General features: G+C 39.9%; 1 non-coding gene across 1 annotated transcript; it reads right to left on the bottom strand.

Annotated features, from left to right (window-relative positions):
* Positions 1 to 789: 789 nt before the first annotated feature.
* On the bottom strand, positions 790 to 896 carry LOC131654391 (small nucleolar RNA R71). The gene has a single exon (XR_009299432.1). It is a non-coding gene; the product is annotated as a small nucleolar RNA R71 (small nucleolar RNA).
* Between the last annotated feature and the right edge of the window lie 5,903 nt (positions 897 to 6,799).

Here is a 6,799-nt window from a genome sequence, read left to right as displayed (position 1 = left end):
TAGCAGCCTTAGCTTTACATAGTAACCTTAGATAACGGTAGATCGATTCATAGTCCCTGTGGATTCGATATCTTTTAAAACTACACGACACGACTGTGCACTTGCAGTCATCAGATTTATAGACACGTAAAGTCGCGATCAAGTTTTTGGCGCCGTTGCCGGGGACTATTTAAGTTGATATCGTAACTCACTGTTACACCGTAGAGACTAGGGCAATTCTTTCCTGTCTTTTTGAACGATTGTATGCCAAATACTTGTTCACAAGGAGGAGATTTAATACAACGAATTAACGAGATCGAACGTTTTATTAACGTCAAACGTCGAGCTCGCAATCTTCCCGAAGTAGCACCAATACCGATTAATCAGGAATTGATATTTACTGATCAAATTAACCAAATCGCCCCGAAGTTAGAGATGGCTGCCATTCGTCCTCTTAGAGACTATGCCGCTCCTTCACGCGCTGAACCGCACTCAAGTATCGCACCACCTGCGATTGAGGCAAACAATTTCGAACTGAAACCTTCGCTGGTACATGCTGTTCAACATAACCAATTCTCTGGAAGCCCTACAGACGATCCTAACCTCCATTTATCCGTGTTCGTGCAATATGCCGACACTGTCAAAGCTAATAACGTTAGTTCCGAAGCTATTCGATTACGTCTCTTTCCTTTCTCCTTGAGAGATAGAGCTAGAGCGTGGCTTCAATCCCTGCCCTCTAATTCCATAACTACGTGGGACGAACTGAAGAGAGTATTCTTAGCTAGATATTTTCCGCCTAGCAAAACTGCTATGCAAAGAGGTCAAATCAACGGATTTACCCAAAAAAATAACGAATCACTCTTCGAGGCTTGGGAACGATACAAGGACATGCTTAGACTATGCCCTCATCATGGACTCGAACCATGGCTGATCATCCATACTTTCTATGGTGGTCTACTTTATAACACGAAAATGACTATAGATGCCGCTGCTGGCGGAGCATTAATGGACAAACCCCATGATGAAGCATACAACCTCATAGAGAACATGGCACAAAACCATTACCAATGGGGAGGAGAACGAGCCGCTCTAGAGAAAACCCAAACCAAAGGAGGAATGTACGAAGTAAGTGGTATAAACCGTGTAAACGCTAAAGTAGACGCTTTAACTCAAAAGATCGAAAACTTAACCATCACTCCTTCAGCCACCGCGGCTGCTGTAGCACCTAACTACGAAATTTGTGGGTTAACTGGGCACGTAGTTGCCGAATGTCAACTCTTGACCGGTGTCCCATCTGATCAAGTAAACTACGCTCAAGGAAACCCTTATTCTAACACGTACAACCCTGGATGGAAGAACCACCCAAACTTTTCGTATAAGAACAACAATGCGTTGTACGCGCCTGGACAAGCACCTGCTGTCCCACCTGGCTATCAAAAAGCGCCTGTAGCTGCTCAAAATGCCCATAGGAAGTCGAATCTAGAAATCATGATGGAAAACTTTATAGCCTCCCAACAACAAACCAACAAAGACTTCCTAAATCAAAACATCCATAATAGTGAGCAACTAAAACAATTATCGAACAAAGTAGATGCTTTAGCTACACATAAAAAAATGTTAGAAACACAAATCTCACAAGTAGCTCAACAACAAGCACCTACTGCTGCCCCTGCTAGCACGTTTCCTGCTCAACCACAACCTAATCCTAAAGGACATGCAAACGCGATTACATTGCGAAATGGAACGAATTACGATGGACCTATCGATCCTAGAACTCAAAACGCACCCATGTCACAACAAGAGCCAAAGGAAACCAAAAAGACATCGACCGATGATCACACTGCAAAGACTAATGAGAACAATACCGAAGTGGAACCTGAAAAAGAAAAACCTTACGTTCCACCACCACCTTATAAGCCACCAATTCCTTACCCTTAGAGATTAGCTAAATCTAAAACCGAAGCGCAATTTAAAAAATTTGTAGAACTTCTGAAACAACTAAACATAACCATACCTTTCATAGAAGCTATAACTCAGATGCCTTCGTACGCTAAATTCTTAAAAGAAATTCTATCAAACAAAAAGAAACTCGAGGATAACGAAACTGTAACACTTACCGTTGAATGTAGTGCTATCATTCAAAACAACATGCCTCCCAAATTAAAAGATCCTGGTAGTTTTTCCATACCCTGCGTAATAGGAAAAACTATTATAGAAAAAGCCTTGTGCGACTTAGGAGCCAGTGTTAGTTTGATGCCTTTTTCAACCTGTAAGAAACTAAACTTGGGTGAGCTTAAGACAACGAGAATGTCTCTTCAACTAGCTGGCCGTTCAGTTAAATATCCTGTAGGAATGCTAGAGAATATCCCTGTGCGTGTAGGCCAATTCTACATCCCAACCGACTTCATCATAATGGATATCCAAGAAGATTCTAACATCCCAATCATATTAGGAAGACCATTCTTAGCAACTGCTAGTGCAATTATAGACGTTAAACGAGGAAAACTTACCTTCGAAGTCGGAGAAGAAAAGATTGAATTTATCCTTTCTCAATTCCTGAAAGCACCCTCTATAATTGACACATGCTGCTCCGCTGACATCATCGATTAGTGTGTGAATGAAATAGAATCCGAGCCACATAAGGAAACCGAGATCCTAAGAATTTCTATACCGCCTATCTTTGAAGATGACAACTGGCGTGGGGAATATCAAGATAACCACCTGAGTGAATGTCTAGCATTAACTCCTGATCCTATGCTTGGACCTAAGAAACCCGCTATAGAACTTAAAACACTACCTACTGACTTGAGGTACGAATTCCTAGACGAAGAACTAAACCGACCCGTCATAGTTAATGCCGATTTAGGACGAACCGAAACTGAAAAATTACTCACTGTCCTAAGGAAATACCCAACTGCTCTAGGATATAACATATCAGATCTGAAAGGAATAAGCCTTCCCTCTGTATGCATCGCATTATGCTCGAAGAAGATTGCAAAACCTCTAGGGAGCATAAAAGACGAATCAATCCCATTATGAGCGATGTTGTTAAAAAGGAAATTCAAAAACTATTAGAAGCCGGAATCATATACCCAATATCTGATAGTAAATGGGTTAGTCCTGTTCATATTGTACCTAAGAAAGGAGGGGTTACCGTAATAACTAACGCAAAAGGCGAATCTGTAGCACAACGTACCCAAACTAGATGGAGAATGTGCATTGACTATAGGAAACTAAACAAAGCCACTCGCAAAGACCACTTTCCTTTACCATTCATAGATCAAATGCTCGAACGCCTAGCCAAACACTCGCATTTCTGTTATCTGGATGGATACTCAGGATTTTTCCAAATTCCTATTCACCCTGACGACCAAGAAAAGACTACATTTACATGTCCTTATGGTACGTTCGCTTACAGGCGAATGCCTTTCGGACTTTGCAATGCACCTGCAACTTTCCAGAGATGCATGATGGCAATATTTGCCGATTTCCTGGATGGGATAATGGAAGTCTTTATGGACGACTTCTCCGTCTGTGGAGGAAGTTTTGAATCATGTTTAGAAAACCTTGAATTAGTGCTAAAACGATGTGTAAACGTCAACCTTGTCCTAAATTGGGAAAAATGCCATTTCATGGTTCGACAAGGAATCATACTTGGACACATCGTATCCGATAGAGGAATCGAGGTAGATAAAGCGAAAATTGAAATTATCGAAAACCTTCAACCTCCCAAAACAGTTAGAGAAATAAGAAGTTTTCTGGGACACGCCGGTTTTTATCGACGTTTTATTAAAGATTTCTCAAAAATAACCAAACCCTTAACTGAACTACTAATGAAAGATGCCGAATTCATCTTTGACGAAAAATGCGCTGAAGCATTCCAAACACTTAAAGAAGCATTAATCTCTGCGCCGATTATGCAACCTCCCGACTGGAGTGAACCTTTCGAAATAATGTGCGACGCAAGCGATTATGCTGTAGGAGCTGTTCTAGGCCAAAGAAAAGATAAAAAACTCCATGTCATATACTATGCAAGTAGAACCCTAGACAAAGCTCAAATGAACTACGCCACAACAGAAAAGGAACTATTAGCTGTCGTGTTCGTATTAGATAAATTCCGTTCCTACTTGGTAGGAGCCAAAATCATCATATACACTGACCACGCCGCTATTAGGTACCTCCTAACCAAGAAAGATGCCAAGCCTAGACTGTTGAGATGGATCCTCTTATTACAAGAATTCGACTTAGAAATTAAGGATAAAAAGGGAACCGAAAATGTCGTAGCAGATCATCTCTCTCGACTCGAAAATCTGAAACCCGAACAAGTACCAATAGATGATGACTTCCCTTACGAAAGACTCATCGCTCAGTTGGAAGCTAACGAAATAGAACCATACCGACCAACCATTGGATCCAACAATTTCATAGAAGTAGCTTTAGCCCGCTCCGCCACACCTTGGTATGCGGATTTCGTAAATTCCCTAGCCGCTGGTGTACTTCCCCCTGACCTAAGCTACCAATAGAAGAAGAAATTCTTCCATGACCTCAAACATTACTATTGGGACGACACCCTCCTTCTCAAAAGAGGCCCCGATGGAATCTTTAGACGTTGTGTACCTGAGGAAGAAATAGGAAGTATAATAACACATTGCCATTCAGCCCCTTATGGAGGACACCATAGCACATCTAAAACCTGCGCCAAAATCCTTCAATCTGGACTCTTTTTGCCCAACCTATGGAAAGACGTTTACTTTGCCGTATTAAACTGTGATAGATGCCAACAAACTGGAAATATCTCGAGACGTGACGAAATGCCTCAAAAGGGCATTCTAGAAGTAGAAATATTTGACGTCTGGGGAATAGACTTTATGGGTCCCTTTCCATCATTCGGAAATAAATATATACTCGTAGCTGTCGACTATGTTTCGAAATGAATAGAAGCTATCGCTTCTCCTACAAACAACACACAAGTAGTGATCAAACTTTTCAAAAACGTTATCTTTCCTAGATTTGGTGTACCAATACTGGTAATTAGCAACACCATACCATCGAAAATCCTTGAAAAACTCCTTCGAAAATATGGGGTAAATCATCGAATAGCTACACCATACCATCCACAAACAAGCGGACAAGTAGAAGTCTCTAACCGAGAAATAAAGCAGATATTGGAGAAAACTGTTGCTATATCTAGAAAGGATTGGTCATCCAAGCTAAATGAAGCTTTATGGGCTTATAGAACAGCTTTCAAAACTCCAATTGGAACCACCCCATTCAAACTAGTTTATGGAAAATCATGCCACATTCCGGTAGAATTAGAACACAAAGCCTATTGGGCCATAAAGAATTTAAATTTAAACTACATTACTGCTGGTGAAAAACGAATTCCAGACATAAACGAATTAGACGAACTTAGACAAGACGCTTACGAAAACGCTAAAATCTACAAAGAAAGAACGAAGAAATGGCACGACAAACGTATATCTAGGAAAAAATTTAGAATAGGCGATAAAGTACTATTATTTAATTCTAGGCTGAAATTATTTCCTGGAAAGTTACGATCCAGATGGTTTGATCCATTCGAAATTACAAACATACTTCCGAGCGGTGCGATAGAAATTAAAGGAGAAACAGTCGAACCTTTTGTCGTAAATGGGAAACGTCTTAAATGTTACCATCGTCTCGAGCACGATGAAAATATTGAAATTTTAAAACTTGACGAGCTCCCCGCTCATTCGGAAAAATGATTTTCGTTTAATCGTCGAGCTTACGACATAAAACAAAGCGCTTGGAGGGAGACAACCCACATTTCTATTTTTATTTTTTATTTTTTTTTTTATTTTTCTTGTTCTTATTTTATTTATTTAAAAATATTTTATGTCGTTTTGACTTTAATTTTTCTATTTTTTTAGTTTGTATGCCTTTTCTACCTCTTATAATGATTATTATAATTATAACCGCTATTTTAAAATTATAAAAATCTCTCCTTTTTATAATTATAATTATTATTATAAGTTGTTACATCTTTTAATTTTTATTTTTCTTCTTATTTTTCCTTTTAAAAAACACTAGCCTATTTCTAACTAATTTTCATACTTTTCGACTTATAGGCATATTTAGTTACTAACTCATCAAGATGCAAGAAGTCGACAATATGGAAGTTGTTTTCCGTGGTAGAGGACAACAAGCAAGATATGCTAAGCTAGCTGAGAGGCAAATGGGTTTGACTCTCTACCCTCATCCTCCGACTGTGGAGAAGTTAGGAATCGACGAAAGTGTCATGTACCTGCTGAACCAAATCGGTTGGACCGGTTCTCACCTGTTCCGCAAATTCTATACCTTCCGAAAGCTCACTCTGGAGTTCTTGAGCTCATTGACTTACCTGCCTAACTGTGGACACGGACTAAGGAAAGGAATTATCCTTTTTCGAATCTTTGGATTAGATTATCAGTTTTGTGTCCGTGACTTTGCTGCTTTGTTAGATATCCCTCATGGATCGGATGCATACACCACAGTTGCTGAGGAAAATCTTGCTTACTGGGAGTTGGAAAATTTCTGGGGTAAGATTACTGACAACGATAACCCTGAAGAGCACGAGTTTCAATCTGAGAGCATTCATAACCCTGCCTTCAGATACCTGCATAAGATTATTGCTCACTACATTTTCGGTAAGCCCGAAAATATCACTGAAGTTTCCAGAGAAGAGTTATTCATCATGTTCTGCACCTCTCAGAATCGTCCGATTAATGCTGTTACATTTATGCTAGCAAACTTCGAGCGCATCACGCAAGACGAAGTTTCACCTATTCTGGTCGGCGGATTC

This window comes from Vicia villosa, linkage group LG2 (assembly GCF_029867415.1).
Source record: "Vicia villosa cultivar HV-30 ecotype Madison, WI linkage group LG2, Vvil1.0, whole genome shotgun sequence".
In the NCBI taxonomy this organism is placed as follows: Eukaryota; Viridiplantae; Streptophyta; class Magnoliopsida; order Fabales; family Fabaceae; genus Vicia; species Vicia villosa.
Note: the sequence above shows the minus strand (reverse complement) of the source record. Positions and strands in the feature narration are given on the sequence as shown.